Raw genomic sequence first — 19,551 nt, forward strand, 5'->3', positions numbered from 1 at the left:
TCTTCTTCCTTGACCTCCCCCCTAGATGGGAGAAGGGTTTCCCCAATGGTCCACGGCCTCCATGGCGGCGGAGGGGTGGGATCCCCTCCGAGATTGGATCTATCCCTCTGTTTCGCTTCTGTTTCACGTTCCTGTTTTCAGGCCTTTCGCCATTTCTTAAATTCCCAGAGATCCATAACTCCGATTGGGCTGAAATTTTAACACTGTTTTTATCCGGATATAAGCTTCCTTGCGGCCGAAGGACACCTCCAACCAACCTTTTGGGTGGCCACAAGCCTGCCAGGCGCGCCCTAGGTAGGGGGCGCCCCCTAGGGCTTGTGGGCCCCTCAGGCATTGTCTCGCATTGACTCCACTTCCAAAAAATCACATATATTCCAAAATAATTCTTCGTAAATTTTTATCGCGTTTTGGACTTCGCTTGATATGGATATTCTGCAAACAAAAAGCATGAAACAAACAGGAACTGGCACTGGGCGCTGGATCAATATGTTAGTCCCAAAAATAACATAAAAAGTTGCCAAAAGTATATGAAAGTTGTAGAATATTGGCATGAAACAATCAAAAAATATAGATATGACGGAGACGTCTCAGCATCCCCAAGCTTAACTCCTGCTCATCCTCGAGTAGGTAAATGATAAAAAAGATTTTTTTATGTGGAATGCTACCTAGCATAATCTGGAGCATGTAATCTAATCATGGCATTAATATTAAGACACGAGTAATTCAAGGTAATAGTCTATCAATTTGACATCGAAAGATAATACAAGACATGCATGTAATTCATCATTGCCTTTCATAATAATAGAGCTAAAGGAAATAGCCTCTATACACTTAATTGTGGTAAGCATGACACATTCAGTCTTCCCTGCATAAAGTGTAAATCATGAGCACCTTGATGTCAAACCAGGCAATTGGATCATACTTCTAACGCGCTTCAGCATTTTCAGCTTTGCTCAAGACATGAGCGTGAGCCATGGATATAGCACTATGAGTGGAATAGAATGCGGTGGTAGGGATCAATAGGAGAAGGAAGAAAGTCTCCCATCAACTAGGCGGATCAATGGGCTATGGAGATGCCCATCAATCGATATCAATGCAAGGAGTAGGTATTGCCATGCAACGGATGCACTAAGAGCTATAAGTGTATGAAATCTCAAACTGAAAACGAAGTGGGTGTGCATCTGACTTGCTTGCTCATGAAGACCTCGGGCATTTGAGGAAGCCCATCATCGGAATATACAAGCCAAGTTCTATAATGAAAAATTCCCACTAGTATATCAAAGTGATAACTCAAGAGACTCTCTATATGAAGAACATGGTGCTACTCTGAAGCACAAGTGTGGTAAAATAATAGTAACATTGCCCCTTCTCTGTTTTTCTCTCATCATTTTTTATTTCTTTTGGGCTCTTTGGGCTCTTTTTATTTTTCTAAGTCCAAAGTCTCATCTCGACTTGTGAGGGAATCATAGTCTCCATCATCCTTTCCTCACTGGGGCAATGCTCTAATAATGATGATTATCACACTTTTATTTACTTACAACTCGATAAAACTAATACATGATGACTATATGAATGCCTCTGGTGGTGTACCAGGATGTGCAATGATCTAGCATAGCAAAGATATCAAAAAACGGGCAAGCCATGAAAATATCATGCTAGCTATCTTACGATCATGCAAAGCAATATGATAATGAATGCTCAAGTCATGTATATGATGATGATGTAAGTTGCCTGGCAATATATCTCGGAATGGCTATGGAAATGCCATGATAGGTAGGTATGGTGGCTGTTTTGAGGACGATATAATGAGGCTTAATGTGTGATAGAGCGTATCATATCACAGGGTTTGCATCCACCGACGAAGTTTGCACCAACTCTCAAGGTGAGAAAGGGCAATGTACAGTACCAAAGAGGCTAGCAAATTGTGGAAAGGTGAGAGTGCGTATAATCCATGGACTTAACATTAGTCATAAAGAACTCATATACTTATTGTGAAAGTTTATTAGCCCTCAAAGCAAAGTACTGCTTGCATGCCCCGAGGGGGGAGGTTGGTGGGAGTTAACCATCGCGCACCCCCGACTCAAACAACACTGAAGGATTTCAATCAAGGATAAACTATGCTCCGACCTCACCGCTAATGTCAGCAGCCAAAGCTTTACATGCGTGAGGATTTATTTGCATAAAGACTTACTTCCCTTAACACCATTATTAATACTCAACTTTAATTCTTTTACTAGCATGCCCCCATATTACCACCTCAATATCGCAAAACAATTGCAAGGAATCAAACATATCATATTTGGTAATCTACAAGTTTTATGTAGGATTTAATGACTAACCATGTGAATGACCAATTCCTGTTAACTCTCTAAATAGATATAAGTAAAGCATGAAAGTTTAATTCTTTCTACAAAAGATATGCCCGCGCTCTAACAAATATAAGTGAAGCAAAAGAGCATTCTACAAATGGTGATACTCTATGCATGTGTAGAGAAACAGGCAATCCAAACTTCAATTGATATAAGTGAAGCACATGAAGCATTCTAAAAAGCCATACTCAAAAGATATAAGTGAAGTGAATGAAGCATTCTATAAATCAACCAAGGACTATATCATACCAGCATGGTGCATTATTAAAAGAAAAATGAAAAATAAAAATAAAATACGCTCCAAGAATTTGCGAATATCATGTGACGAATAAAAATATAGCTCCAAGTAAATTACGGATAGTCGTTAGAAGAAAGAGGGCATGTGTCGTGGTTTTGTCACGATAGATGTCCTAGTGTGGGGACTTAGTCGTGAGGCCATCGCAACTAGGTAGTAGCTTGAACGGGGTTGATCGGAATTGAGAAGATGTGAGTTTTACCCAGGTTCGGCCCCTCGCGGTGGAGGTAAAAGCCTACATCCTGCTTGATTGATATTTATGATGATGATGATCTCGATTACAAGGGTGGTGTTTTGCTACCTCTCTCTCTCGAGAGAGCATCTACTTTGATCTTATCTAAGACTTGTCTGTCTGTCTCAACTTGTCCCTCTTGGGGTGCCCGGCCTGCCCCTCCTTATATAAGTTGAAGGGGTGGCTTACATGTAGAGTCCTAGTAGGATTAGGACTAGTCTATTTTCTTATTTACAAGTGGAATCCTAGTCCAGATCTTGCTTCCCTTGTAAGGGAATTATTCCTTATGCCTTTTCTCTCAAGCTGGCCCACCGGATACCGTACATTGAGCTGGTCTTCTCACGAGCCGCCTTCTAGGCCTTGGGCCTTGTCATTCGTCTGACCCGCCTACCAGGTCACCAGTGAGTTGCCAAGCTCGGCCAGGTCACCAGTGAGTCGCCAAGTTCCGCCGGATCACCAGTGAGTCGCCAAGTCTCGGCTGGCCCACTAGTGAGTCACCAAATCTTGGCCGGGTCATACTTCAGTCCGGGTTATACCGCGGGGTATATCCATAACGTTAGCCCCCAGTTTAATTTGTATTTATCCATGTTAAACTTATCCTGCAAAATAAAAACAAGAACAAATTTGACAGGCTGTATGCCGGGTCGAAGGTTCTTCTGAGCCGGCATCTGTTCATCCTTAAGCCCTTGTCAATGTTCTGTGAAAACACTTGACCGAGTCAATATTTTCCGGGTCATGCAATTCTTTAGTTTATCCCATATCCAATCTCTTCATTATATTCAAGGGAATTCCTCCTGTAAAGTCCGGGTCTCTTCGCTATAATAGTAGGCCAGCTTCAAAATCAATTTGCTGACATTGGTTTCTTGTAGAAAAATATTGGAAAAATAATCCATTTGAATCGGCTTCCAATGCTCTGGCTTGAAAAAAAATATTGGACTTTAATATATTCATATGATTTTCAACCGGCTTGAGGATGTAGAGCTTGCCGAGTTGCAATTCGCCGAAATTGCCAAGTTATTGAAATTGATCCTACCGGGTCATGATTGTTATAGACGCCGGGTCATATAATTGGTCTTCCTGAGTTCTTCAGGCCAAGTCCTTATACCTTGTGATGACTTGGTGCTTGCTTTTGTAAATATAGCTGGTTTTCTTAAAACTGAGAACTTCAAGGTGTACCCCCCTTATATGCATATCACTTGTAGCCCCCAAGTCTTAAGAGGGGAACGTAGTGATAGCTTTAAGACTTGCTTCAATATAAATGCTGCAACTTTGGAGAAATCCGGGTTGTTCATCTGAGTCACCAGTCCCCCAAGTGTCGGGTTGTCTTACCTGCAGCAACCTGGGACTTATAACTGTCTTATGCTCAAAAAAATTCTGCCAGTGTAGCCCTCAAGGGCCTGGTCATTATGCAATAATGAGCAGGGACTTTGTTGATCTAATTATATAGACTTGAGAAGCAATGTGTATCCCCCAAGGGTCGGGTCATCAGTATGTGATGGACCGGAACTTAAAAAATGATGAAAGGTCGGCTCACCTCCCTGAGATAACCGGGTCTGTTGACAATGTGATGATTTGAAAAGCAACTTGCATTAGCCCCCAAGTGCCGTGGTGCTTTCTTGCAGTGACATGGGACTTGCATACTTGACGTAAATTTGACTTGAATAATGTAGCCCGCAAGTGTCGGGTCATGTGCCTGTTGCGACTCGGGACTATTCCTTCCATTGTAAAAGAAATCGTATCCATTGTGTGGATGATGTTGCTGAATGCTTTGCATATCAATGTTGAACCATGCTCCTTGCTGTAAGCTGGTATTTTTGAATGAGGAAATAATAGCCATTTGTCTAAAGCGGCTTTGAAAAACCTCAATCATTAAATACTGGTTATGATAACCATAATGAAAATCCAGCCATATTGGCTATTAAATATTGGAATAATATAATCCGGTTTGAAAACCTGCTCTTGCAACATAAACCAATATATCCATGCATGTATGATGCAATGTATGATGATGTATGTGTATAGTAACAGAGTATAAAAATGCCGGCTTTCAAGGCTCAACATAAGATCGGCTTTTAAGGCTCGAGTCTTGCTTCAGTGAAGCTGGCATGATAGCCTTGGTTTATCCTCGTTTTCGGTAAGCAGGCTCTCACATGACTTAAACCACTGTTTTAACTTTGACAAGTTCTGGGTCTTAAAGATTGACTTGTCAAGAGTACGACGCACTGGTACAACGACGTCCTAAACAAACGGTTTAAAACCCCTTTCCGCGACGGCATTTGGAACCGTCGCCAAGTGAGTGTGGGCGATAGGGGGTTCCTTCCCACATGACCCAAAAATCGTCGGGGTAGGCCCTCGTGGGACCCAGGTTGGGGTCGTGTGCGATCAGGCGAGGCATGGAAACCCAATCATTTCCGTAGGTATGTACATCCCACATGGTGAATCCTAGAAATCATTTCTGTAGGTATGTACATCCCACACGGTGAATCCCAGAAATCATTTCCGTAGGTATGTACATCCCACACGGTGATCCCAGAAATCATTTTCGTAGGTATGTACATCCCACACGGTGAATCCCAGAAATCATTTCCGTAGGTATGTACATCCCACACGGTGAATCCCAGAAAATCATTTCTGTAGGTATGTACATCCCACACAGTTCTTTGTGTGGAAACGTTTGTGCAAGGTGGCCTAACGCAAATAGTTCGCTGCCGGAAGCCGTGTGTGATTGTTAGTTGATCGAACACGCCTACTTTCTAGAAACCGTGCGGGTTGTTTGAGTTCATCGCCCACGGTGTTGTCTGAGTAACCGTTTGCAATAGAAAACCCCAATAAGCAGGGTAATAAGCCTATTATTGATAATCCATGTACTAATCAAACTGATATTTCTTATAAAACACGCCAGATATTTCATATCCGTATAAAAGCAACCAGGATTTCATAATCGAATTACATCAGATAGCTTCGGCACTCAGTTACGCCATTACACAACAGCACCAACTTTCACATGCAGCATCAAAAACCTTTGGAAAGTAGCATCATACACGGTAAATAGACAGAAGCGGAAGCGGAAGTGTCAGGACCCCGATTCCAAGTCACACCGATCTAGCCGGTAACACCTCATATCACATTGCGGCCTCACGCACGGTACTCCCACGGGTGTCGCCTTACCATGGCCCGGGACCGTTTGCGCCTTTTGGCTCACGTATATGACAATGTCGCTAGCATCCATATGACAGAGAACCCGGGCCGACATGGCTAGTCGTGAACCCAAAGCGGCACTAACGTATGGGGACAGGCATACATGAATCAACATCGAACATGTCGGTCAGCAGCGTGTGAATCCGGGCTGTAGCACTGGGCTAACAGGACTCCGGGAACCCGGGCTGTAGCAGGCTAGGCAGGACTCCGGATGTCACCGTGTGACATTTCCCCGAAGGGACAGACACAGGAACGATATGACTCACATGCCGGCCAGTCAAGTGTCCAGAGTAGTAGTGCTGGGCTAGCAGGACTCCGGTGAACCGGGCTGTAGCGGACTACTATGGCTCAAGGAGGCACCAGACTACATTTCCCCATAAGAGAGGCCGCTAAAGATAGACAACTAGATTGTCGGATCCCACACATACCAAGCATTTCAAACATACACACAATATGCTCGATATGCGCGAATACAACATGGCATCACAACAAAACTCTACAACTCAAGTACTTTATTTAAGGGGCTCCGGAGAGCCTTACATAACTTGTTCATACAGATAGGGGTCGCATGACCCAACACTCAAGTCATACAATCATACAAGCACATGCGGAAGCAAACTGTCTGGGTACAGACACTAGAAGAAAGAAGGCTTGACGAAGCCTGTCTATCTACATAGGCCCTTCACAAGCCTAGATCACCACCTGGGTGGCAAGTCACTCGTCGTCGTCGAGTTCTACGTAGAACCCGTCAGAAGGGGCGGTGTTGTCGTCTGAAAACAGTAATTAAAGCAACATGAGTACAAAGGTACTCAGCAAGTCTTACAACAGATCCTACTATACATGTTCATTCTCAAGAAGGTAGTGGGGTTATTGCAGCAAGCCAGCTTTGACTCTTGGCTAAGCTATCCTACGATACACCACTTGTGAAATAGTTTTCGCACACGAGTCCACTAATCACCAACTCAATACTCCACCGTGGATCCTCCCTCGTCATCCAACGAGAGGGCCATCCGCGGTACTCACACTTATCTTGAGGCTTTTAGTAGTATCCATTTACTTGTCTATGAACTGCATAAGCGACCAAGTAGTCCTTTACCGCGGACGCGGCTATTCGAATAGTTTCATACCCTGCAGGGGTGTACTTCGTCACACACGCTCTCACCACTTATCGTCGCTACACGACGTGTACTCGGCAACCTTCAAGCGGAAGCCCAACGTGGGTGTCGGCCACAGCCTACCTAAACACTCGAGTCTCTAGTCCAGGTTTATCGCCTATTCAGGTTCCATCCGCAGGGAGTCCGGCCGAAGTTTCCACATACGGCCCCGAACGATGTGTGCAGGGTTCCCGGACACCAAACGGGCGACTCGGTACACCGTGCCACGAGCCTACCGCATCACAGCCCACCCCTTGGTCAGCGCTGTCCACGGCCTCCAGCTTACTACAAACACCAGAAACTACGTGCAACTCCTGGATAGAGGACAAGGGTGAATAAGAAGCCGAGGGGGTCCATTGGTTTCGGGCCCAATGTGTGGTAGTAGCTGAATCTTAAATCACGCATACAGATCTCAGTTCTTAGGGACGGTCTCAATGAAACAACCCACCATGTACTCCTACATGGCCTCCCATCGATACCTTTACCAAATCGTATTCCACACTTCACTCTCATTACCGACACACGCACTTTCACTCTAGTTCATCACCCTGATGAGCCAGACCTGACACAACTCTAAGCGTAGCAAGCATAGCATTGTAGGAACACAACATGGCTCAATCAACTCCTACACATGCTAGTGGGTTTCATCTAGTTACTGTGGCAATGACAGGTCATGCAGAGGAAAGTGGGTTCAACTACCGCAACACACACAGCAGTTTGAATCGCGTTGTCTTAATGCAGTAAACGAGAGCAGAAGCGAGAAGATGGGTTTGTATCAAAATGATCAATGGGTTGCTTGCCTGACAGAGTGGTGGTGGGATACTGCCATTCAGTTGGATACCCGTGAATATCCTCGGAGGCAGGACCTACCACGATGAGCATACCGAAGCACAATCAACACCAAGCAAGTGCAACAATATGATGCATGCATGAGACATGGCAAAATGGATGTATTGGGCTAATGCAACTAAGGCCAGAAAGGTTTGGACTAATTTGAATCAAAGATTCAAATTCCAAGTTCATAAATGGCCCATAATAATGCCTTATATTGTTCTGTATAAAACAGTAGGTTAACTTGCTTAATCATGCATGAAACCAGTACAGATGGATAGAATGGATTTTTCTGATCATTTTTCATATATAAATCTTTTCATTCTGAGCTATAGATTATTTTCTATGATTTTTTGAAGTTTGTGATAATTTCTGGAATTTCCAATATAAGAATAATTCCAGTAAATGTTTTATTGCGTCGGCCTGACGTCAGTGTGACGTCAGCGGGTCAGCGGGGTCGTCCAGGTCAAACCTGACGGGTGGGTCCCCTGTGTCAGTGTCACGGTTAGGTAATTAGTTAATTAGGATTAGTTTTAACTTTAACCCAGATGTAATTAGCAGGCGGGCCCCACTTGTCAGTGACCCTGGGGGGTCAAACCGTGGTCAAACCACGCTGACTCGCCGGCGTTTAGCCGCCGGCGACGTCCAGACGCGGCGGTGGTGTGCGGGTTTGCTCCTCCGGCGACCAAAAGGACGGCGGAGAGCACCTACGTGTAGCTGGGGGCGAACCGCGTCGACTGGTGGTGGTAGTGGAGCTCGGGGTCGCCGGAATCGACGCCGGCGACGAGCCGTGCGGCTGCCGGAGTACGGGCGTGGTTGAAACCGTAGCTAGAGAGCACGGCGAGGGACATGCGATGGCGCTACGGGTTCCTGGCGTTGCGGTGAAGCTAATGGCTACGGTGGTGCGGCCGTTGGATGGCCGGAGCCTCATCGGCGACGAGCTCGTACGGCGGCGCGTTCAGGTGAGCTTCGTGCGGTGGCTACAGAGCTCGAGAGAGAGAGGGGAGGATGGGAAGGTGGCCATGCTCACGGCGGTTGCGACGGAGCAGGCGGCGGGGTCGGAGACGAGCTGTAGCAGTGGCGACGGCGGAGGGGATCTCCGACGGGGAGCGGCGAAGGCGAGGTCGGTGGCGGAGCTTCGGGGCAAACGAGCGCTCGGGGCTCGGCTTGCTCGAAGGAGTGGGCGACGGCAGAGCTGTAGGACACAGTGGAATGGCGCGAGGTCGACGGTGGCCACGGTTACTCCGGTGAGGTGTCTGCGGCGGCGTCGGCCATGGTGGGGAAAGGGCGAGGGAGAGGCGATGGGGGAGAGTGACGATGTCCAGGGGCTCGGGGCGCGTCGAGGAAGGTCGTCCAGCTCGTCCGCGGCGAGGGCGGCAAGCAGCTGGCGCGGTGGCGAGCTCGCGCTCGCCGCGTCACCTGTCTGCCTGCTCTGGCGAGAGCAAGCAGCTCGCTGGCGCGGGCCAGCACAGTGCTGGGCCGCCAGGTGGGCTGCCAGGTAAGTTTCTGCTTTCTGTTTTCTTTCTCCTTTTTTGATTATTTCTGTACTGTGTTTTGAAATAGTAAAAATACTATTTCATTTGGAATAATCCTGAAAATATTCTGAGGCACCTTTGAGATTATTCCCAACAGCCTAAAAATACTTTCAAAATTATTTGGGCATTTAAAAATATTTATAGCATTTAAAATGCCCAAATGCAAATACTTATGGCTTGTGCAAAAATCCAAAATGGCCTCCAAAAATATGAAACCATTTTTGGCAGAGGTTTTAGCCAAGACCAAAGATGGTGAACATTTATGGAGGGCATTTCAGGTTCATTGAAAAGAATTTTAGTAAACCCTAGTTGTTCCAGGGGGGGTGCTGGGGGTTTCTGGCATTCCCCATTTCAGGTTTCTGTGAAATGTAGACATGATGCAACACTCTAATGCATGGACTAGCTAGGATGTGACAGGAAGGCAAATATTGAGCCTTCAGTGATGTTGAATGTCCTTGCAACTTTAGGCCAGTGGCTATGGATAATTGCCCGCCCAACCTTCGTCCTCTTCAGCAAGACTTCAATATTGTACCGTGGGTGTTGAATGAATACCTTCCTCGCCTCTTGACCATGCAGGTGGTTTGGGAGGTAATCATCGGTGAACTGCTTTGAAAAGTACTGAAAACAAAGCTATGCATAAATCGCTGTTGTAAATTTTGAAATGGCGCAAGGGGTAAAAACAAGGTAAAAGAGTTGGTACCATCCTATAGTTGATTGATGTCTTCTTCATTGTGAAAACAAAGATCTTGCTATTATTCGTCGCAAGTTTCTTCATCCTAACAATCTTTCTGAGTTTCTTGACTTGACTGATATTCATGGACATCTCATTTCCCCATATGCAAAATGGGTCGAACAGTGGGTCTAAGCCTCTAACAGCAGGACCTACATGTGCAAGGCCAAATTGTAAGAAACCTAAATATTAGAATGATTCCTGCAACTACACAATAATGTGCTATTAGCCAAAGGACCCAGCTTGAACAAACCTCGATGGTAAACCACAGTGTCTCCCATTGTTTCCCTACAACACACATCAGGAAGATCTTGATCAAACTGAGAGTTGCCATACTATCAGTAGAATATGTATTGAGTACAGCCAAATTCGATTGGTGTCACATGCATAACAATACAAAATTGTACCCACAGCAAATGAAAATCAAATTGCAGAAATGAACCAAACAGTTAAATGGACAGCAGACCAAATGAAAAAAAATAGTTAACTGAGCACGACATTGCAGAACAGAAACATGTACCAGAAGATAAGACAGTTAACAATACAAAGAATGCTTGAGAACAGTACTATGAAATGTAGCAATTGTTGGACCAAAGTGTTAACTGAACATTACATTTCAGAGGACCAAACTGTTAATTGAACATCAGATTGCATATTAACATTACAGAGGACAAATCACTAGAAGGCATTGGCGGTGGCCTCGAGAAAACATCATGAAATGTATTTTAAAGTAGACAACCGCGCGGCGGTGTCGACAGTGGCCTCGAAGACGAGGTGCTCCTCCAAGATCTGGCGGTCGACACACATGTCAGCCATAGCGACCTCGTTCGCGCGTGCGGCCGCATGGTACTCAGCTCCATGTTATACTGCGTGTAAAATGGCTGTGGGCGGCGCTTAATTGGAGGAGGGGGTAGTGATTTCGGTGGAAGGTGTCGCTCCGTCAGTTGGGGCATGTGGGACGGGAAAGGAGGAGGATGGTGTGGGTGGGGTGTGGATTACCTGACCATATCGACGAGGCCGCGCAACAAGAAGAAGGGTCGGCGGCGAGGAGGCCGCGCAGCAAGAAGAAGGGTCGGCGGCGAGGAGGCCGCGCAGCAAGAAGAAGGGTCACCGGCGAGGAGGTTGCACTGCAAGAAGAAGGGTCGCCGGCGAGGAGGCAGCGCTGCAAGAAGAAGGATAGCCGGCGAGGAGGCGGCGCTGCACGAAGAAGGGTCACCGCCGAGGAGGCTGAGCTGCCAGTAAGCAGCAGTGAAGGTTTGAACTTGGAAAGCAAGGAGGAACAGTGGAAATGTGGCTTTTGGTAGGAGGGAGGGGGCGGGGAGATAGATATTTCTACGGTGGCAAAAAAAATTTGCTCGATGCCGTGAGAAACTGGCGCGCAAGTGTAGTTCAAGCGGGGGCGGTGGACTGTAGACGACGAAGCTTCCTGCGTAAACCAGACAAGACGGTGCGCCAAGATATTTTATATCGCATCCCACACAATTCTTTCTAGTAAACTGTTTGTGGTATACCTGATTTTTTCATTATGTTTTGAAAGACAAAATGGTGTTACGGAGGGAAAGGATGGTGTTTGAATTGCTAGAACATTTACGTACAGTGAACATGCAACTAGTACATGAGTGTCGTGTTTAAATTTGGAGAGGTGAGGACGATGCCGTCACCTTTGGGCATTTAATGTGCAAAATTCAAATTTGAACTACAAGCACATGCTCCAATGCACCAAAGTTTGCTGAAAAATCACATGTGTGTCTTTGGGTGAATTTATAGGTCCCATGCAAGAAATGGGAATAAAATTCAAACATCTGGGTGTCGTGGCTCGGCCGGAATGATTGAGAAACTTGGTTTTTTAATTCCTGTAAATCCAAAACAAGGCTGAAAATCATGAAACTTGGCATGGTGTCATGACATGGCACCAACATGCTGCAGTAATTTTTTTGGCCGAATTGGGACAAGCTTTGGTGTAAGCTTCTTGCAAACCGGAGCTTCCCTCAAGAAGACTCCTGGTTCCGAGAGGGAACGTGCCACCTCCGTCTGCGAAACGACATACGTACACTGCCTTCACCCGCCTTAATTTTTTTACACATGCACATTAGACCAAATAGAAGTATCGTGCTAAATTTTGGAATTATTCCGTGTTCGTTTGGCCTTTTTTATACATTAATTGAGTTTCTGGGCATTTAATGTGCATAATTCAAATTTGAACTACAAGCACGTGCTCCAGTGCACCAAAGTTGTTTGAAAAATCACATGTGTGTCCTTGGGTGAAATTCTAGGTCCCATGCAAGAGATGAGGGTGAAATTCAAACATATGGGCGTCGTGGCTCGGCCGGAAAGATTGAGAAACTTTGTTTTTTAATTCCTGTAATTCCAAAATACGGCTGAAAATCATGAAACTTGGCATGGTCTCATGACATGGCACCAACATGCTGCGGTAAATTTTTTGGCTGAATTGGTGAAAGCTTTGGTGTAGGCTTCTTGCAAACCGGAGCTTCCCTCAAGATGGCTCCTGGTTCCGAGAGGGAATGTGTCACCTCCATGTGCGAAATTTCATACGTACGCTGCCTTCTCCCGCCTTAATTTTTTTACACAGGCAGATTAGACCAAATAAGTATCGTGCTAAATTTTGGAATTATTCCGTGTTCGTTTGGCCTTTTTTATACATTAATTGAGTTTCTGCGCATTTAATGTGTATAATTCAAACTTGAACTACAAGCATGTGCTCCAGTGCACCAAAGTTGTTTGAAAAATCATATGTGTGTCCTTGGGTGAATTTCTAGGTCCCATGCAAGAGATGGGAGTGAAATTCAAACATCTAGGCATCGTGGCTCGGCCGGAAATATTGAGAAACTTGGTTTTTTAATTCCTGTAATTCCAAAACACGCCTGTAAATCATGAAACTTGGCATGGTCTCATGACATGGCACCAACATATTGCGGTAATTTTTTTGGCCGAATTGGGACAAACTTTGGTGTAGGCTTCTTGCAAATCGGTGCTTCTCTCAAGAAGGCTCGTGGTTCCGAGAGGGAACATGTCACCTCCATGTGCGAAACGACATACGTACACTACCTTCTCTCACCTTAATTTTTTAACACAGGCAGATTATACCAAATAGAAGTATCGTGCTAAATTTTGGAATTATTCCGTGTTCGTTTGGCCTTTTTTATACATTAATTGAGTTTCTGGGCATTTAATGTGCATAATTCAAATTTGAACTACAAGCACGTGCTCCAGTGCACCAAAGTTGTTTGAAAAATCACATGTGTGTCCTTGGGTGAAATTCTAGGTCCCATGCAAGAGATGGGGGTGAAATTCAAACATATGGGCGTCGTGGCTCGGCCGGAAAGATTGAGAAACTTTGTTTTTTAATTCCTGTAATTCCAAAATACGGCTGAAAATCATGAAACTTGGCATGGTCTCATGACATGGCACCAACATGCTGCAGTAAATTTTTTGGCTGAATTGGTGCAAGCTTTGGTGTAGGCTTCTTGCAAACCGGAGCTTCCCTCAAGATGGCTCCTGGTTCCTAGAGGGAATGTGTCACCTCCATGTGCGAAATTTCATACGTACGCTGCCTTCTCCCGCCTTAATTTTTTTACACAGGCAGATTAGACCAAATAAGTATCGTGCTAAATTTTGGAATTATTCCGTGTTCGTTTGGCCTTTTTTATACATTAATTGAGTTTCTGCGCATTTAATGTGTATAATTCAAACTTGAACTACAAGCATGTGCTCCAGTGCACCAAAGTTGTTTGAAAAATCATATGTGTGTCCTTGGGTGAATTTCTAGGTCCCATGCAAGAGATGGGAGTGAAATTCAAACATCTAGGCATCGTGGCTCGGCCGGAAATATTGAGAAACTTGGTTTTTTAATTCCTGTAATTCCAAAACACGCCTGTAAATCATGAAACTTGGCATGGTCTCATGACATGGCACCAACATATTGCGGTAATTTTTTTGGCCGAATTGGGACAAACTTTGGTGTAGGCTTCTTGCAAATCGGTGCTTCTCTCAAGAAGGCTCGTGGTTCCGAGAGGGAACATGTCACCTCCATGTGCGAAACGACATACGTACACTGCCTTCTCTCACCTTAATTTTTTAACACAGGCAGATTATACCAAATAGAAGTATCGTGCTAAATTTTGGAATTATTCCGTGTTCGTTTGGCCTTTTTTATACATTAATTGAGTTTCTGGGCATTTAATGTGCATAATTCAAATTTGAACTACAAGCACGTGCTCCAGTGCACCAAAGTTGTTTGAAAAATCACATGTGTGTCCTTGGGTGAAATTCTAGGTCCCATGCAAGAGATGGGGGTGAAATTCAAACATATGGGCGTCGTGGCTCGGCCGGAAAGATTGAGAAACTTTGTTTTTTAATTCCTGTAATTCCAAAATACGGCTGAAAATCATGAAACTTGGCATGGTCTCATGACATGGCACCAACATGCTGCAGTAATTTTTTTGGCTGAATTGGTGCAAGCTTTGGTGTAGGCTTCTTGCAAACCGGAGCTTCCCTCAAGATGGCTCCTGGTTCCGAGAGGGAATGTGTCACCTCCATGTGCAAAATTTCATACGTACGCTGCCTTCTCCCGCCTTAATTTTTTTACACAGGCAGATTAGACCAAATAAGTATCGTGCTAAATTTTGGAATTATTCCGTGTTCGTTTGGCCTTTTTTATACATTAATTGAGTTTCTGCGCATTTAATGTGTATAATTCAAACTTGAACTACAAGCATGTGCTCCAGTGCACCAAAGTTGTTTGAAAAATCATATGTGTGTCCTTGGGTGAATTTCTAGGTCCCATGCAAGAGATGGGAGTGAAATTCAAACATCTAGGCATCGTGGCACGGCCGGAAATATTGAGAAACTTGGTTTTTTAATTCCTGTAATTCCAAAACACGCCTGTAAATCATGAAACTTGGCATGGTCTCATGACATGGCACCAACATATTGCGGTAATTTTTTGGCCGAATTGGGACAAACTTTGGTGTAGGCTTCTTGCAAATCGGTGCTTCTCTCAAGAAGGCTCGTGGTTCCGAGAGGGAACATGTCACCTCCATGTGCGAAACGACATACGTACACAGCCTTCTCTCAACTTAATTTTTTTACACAGGCAGATTAGACCAAATAGAAGTATCGTGCTAAATTTTGGAATTATTCCGTGTTCGTTTGGCCTTTTTTATACATTAATTGAGTTTCTGCGCACTTAATGTGTATAATTCAAATTTGAACTACAAGCACGTGCTCCAGTGCACCAAAGTTGTTTGAAAAATCACATGTGTGTCCTTGGGTGAATTTCTATGTCCCATGCAAAAGATGGGAGTGAAATCCAAACATCTGGGCGTCGTGGCTCGGCCGGAAAGATTGAGAAACTTGGTTTTTTAATTCCTGTAATTCCTAAACACGCCTGAAAATCATGAAACTTGGCATGATCTCATGACATGGCACCAACAAGCTGCGGTGATTTTTTTGGCCAAATTGGGACCACCTTGGTGTAGGCTTCTTGCAAACCGGAGCTTCGCTCAAGAAGGCACGTGGTTCCGAGAGGAACGTGTCAGCTCTCTGTGCGAAACGACGTACGTACACTGCCTTGTCCCGCCTTAATTTTTTTACACAGCCAGATTAGACCAAATAGAATTACCATGCTAAATTTTGGAATTATTCCGGGTTCGTTTAGCCTTTTTTATACATTAATTGAGTTTCTGGGCATTTAATGTGCATAATTCAAATTTGAACTACAAGCACAGGATCCAGCGCATCAAAATTGTTTGAAAAATCACATGTGTGTCCTTGGGTGAATTTCTAGGCCCCATGCAAGAGATGGGAGTGAAATTCAAACATCTGGGTGTCGTAGCTCAGTCGAAAATATTGAGAAACTTGGTTTTTTAATTCCTGTAATTCCAAAACACGCCTTAAAATCATGAAACTTGGCATGGTCTCATGACATGGCACCAACATGCTGCGGTAATTTTTTTGGCCGAATTGGGACAAGTTTTGGTGTAAGCTTCTTGCAAACCGGAGCTTCCCTCAAGAAGGCTCGTGGTTCCGAGAGGGAACATGTCACCTCCGTGTGCGAAACCACATACATACACTGCCTTCTCCCGCCTTAATTTTTTTACACAGCCAGATTAGATCAAGTAGAAGTGCCGTGCTAAATTTTGGAATTATTCCGCGCTCGTTTCGCCTTTTTATACATTAATTGAGTTTCTGGGCATTTAATGTGTATAATTCAAATTTGAACTACAAGCACATGCTCCAGGGCACCAAACTTGTTTGAAAAATCACATGTGTGTCCTTGGGTGAATTTCTAGGTCCCATGCAAGAGATGGGAGTGAAATTCAAACATCTGGGCGTCGTGGCTCGGCCGGAAAGATTGAGAAACTTGGTTTTTTAATTCCTGTAATTCCAAAACACGCCTGAAAATCATGAAACTTGGCATGGTGTCATGACATGGCACCAACATGCTGCGGTAATATTTTTGGCCGAATTGGTACAAGCTTTGGTGTAGGCTTCTTGCAAACCGGAGCTTCTCTCAAGAAGGCTCGTGGTTCCGAGAGGGAACATGTCACCTCCATGTGCGAAACGACATACATACACTGCATTCTCCCGCCTTAATTTTTTTACACTGGCAAATTAGACCAAATATAAGTATCGTGCTAAATTTTGGAATTATTCCGTATTCGTTTGGCCTTTTTTATACATTAATTGAGTTTCTGCGCACTTAATGTGTATAATTCAAATTTGAACTATAAGCACGTGCTCCAGTGCACCAAAGTTGTTTGAAAAATCACATGTGTGTCCTTGGGTGAATTTCTAGGTCCCATGCAAAAGATGGGAGTGAAATCCAAACATCTGGGCATCGTGGCTCGGCCGGAAAGATTGAGAAACTTGGTTTTTAATTCCTGTAATTCCAAAACACGCCTGAAAATCATGAAACTTGGCATGGTCTCATGACATGGCACCAACATGCTGCGGTAATTTTTTTGGCTGAATTGGGACCACCTTGGTGTAGGCTTCTTGCAAACCGGAGCTTCGCTCAAGAAGGCTCGTGGTTCCGAGAGGAACGTGTCAGCTCTATGTGCGAAACGTCGTACGTACACTACCTTGTCCCGCCTTAATTTTTTTACACAACCAGATTAGACCAAATAGAATTACCATGCTAAGTTTTGGAATTATTCCGGGTTCGTTTAGCCATTTTTATACATTAATTGAGTTTCTGGGCATTTAATGTGCATAATTCAAATTTGAACTACAAGCACAGGCTCCAGCGCATCAAAATTGTTTGAAAAATCACATGTGTGTCCTTGGGTGAATTTCTCGGTCCCATGCAAGAGATGGGAGTGAAATTCAAACATCTGGGTGTCGTAGCTCAGTCGGAAAGATTGAGAAACTTGGTTTTTTAATTCCTGTAATTCCAAAACACGCGTTAAAATCATGAAACTTGTCATGGTCTCATGACATGGCACCAACATGCTGCGGTAATTTTTTTGGCCGAATTGGGACAGGTTTTGGTGTAAGCGTCTTGCAAACCGGAGCTTCCCTCAAGAAGGCTCGTGGTTCCGAGAGGGAACATGTCACCTCTGTGTGCGAAATGACATACGTACACTGCCTTCTCCCGCCTTAATTTTTTTACACAGCCAGATTAGAGCAAATAGAAGTACCGCGCTAAATTTTGGAATTATTCCGTGCTCGTTTCGCCTATTTATACATTAATTGAGTTTCTGGGCATTTAATGTGCATAATTCAAATTTGAACTACAAGCACATGCTCCAGTGCACCAAACTTGTTTGAAAAATCACATGTGTGTCCTTGGGTGAATTTCTAGGTCCCATGCAAGAGATGGGAGTGAAATTTAAACATGTGGGCATCGTGGCTCGGGCCGGAAAGATTGAGAAACTTGGTTCTTTAATTCCTGTAATTCCAAAACACGCCTTAAAATCATGAAACTTGGCATGGTCTCATGACATGGCACCAACATGTTGCGGTAATTTTTTTGGCCGAATTGGGACAAGCTTTGGTGTAGGCTTCTTGCAAATCGGAGCTTCTCTCAAGAAGGCTCGTGGTTCTGAGAGGGAACATGTCACCTCCATGTGCGAAACGACATACGTAGACTGCCTTCTCTCACCTTAATTTTTTTACACAGGCAGATTAGACCAAATAGAAGTATCGTGCTAAATTTTGGAATTATTCCGTGTTCGTTCGGCCTTTTTTATACATTAATTGAGTTTCTGCGCACTTAATGTGTATAATTCAAATTTGAACTACAAGCACGGGCTCTAGTGCACCAAAGTTGTTTGAAAAATCACATGTGTGTCCTTGGGTGAATTTCTAGGTCCCATGCAAAAGATGGAAGTGAAATCCAAACATCTGGGCGTCGTGGCTCGGCCGGAAAGATTGAGAAACTTGGTTTTTTAATTCCTGTAATTCCAAAACACGCCTGAAAATCATGAAACTTGGCATGGTCTCATGACATGGCACCAACATGCTGCGGTAATTTTTTTGGCCGAATTGGGACCACCTTGGTGTAGGCTTCTTGCAAACCGGAGCTTCGCTCAAGAAGGCTCGTGGTTCCGAGAGGAACGTGTCAGCTCTCTGTGCGAAACGACGTACGTACACTGCCTTGTCCCGCCTTAATTTTTTTACACAGCCAGATTAGACCAAATAGAATTACCATGCTAAATTTTGGAATTATTCCGGGTTCGTTTAGCCTTTTTTATACATTAATTGAGTTTCTGGGCATTTAATGTGCATAATTCAAATTTGAACTACAAGCACAGGATCCAGCGCATCAAAATTGTTTGAAAAATCACATGTGTGTCCTTGGGTGAATTTCTAGGCCCCATGCAAGAGATGGGAGTGAAATTCAAACATCTGGGTGTCGTAGCTCAGTCGAAAATATTGAGAAACTTGGTTTTTTTAATTCCTGTAATTCCAAAACACGCCTTAAAATCATGAAACTTGGCATGGTCTCATGACATGGCACCAACATGCTGCGGTAATTTTTTTGGCCGAATTGGGACAAGTTTTGGTGTAAGCTTCTTGCAAACCGGAGCTTCCCTCAAGAAGGCTCGTGGTTCCGAGAGGGAACATGTCACCTCCGTGTGCGAAACCACATACATACACTGCCTTCTCCCGCCTTAATTTTTTTACACAGCCAGATTAGATCAAGTAGAAGTGCCGTGCTAAATTTTGGAATTATTCCGCGCT

Source organism: Aegilops tauschii, chromosome 6 (assembly GCF_002575655.3).
Source record: "Aegilops tauschii subsp. strangulata cultivar AL8/78 chromosome 6, Aet v6.0, whole genome shotgun sequence".
NCBI lineage: Eukaryota > Viridiplantae > Streptophyta > Magnoliopsida > Poales > Poaceae > Aegilops > Aegilops tauschii.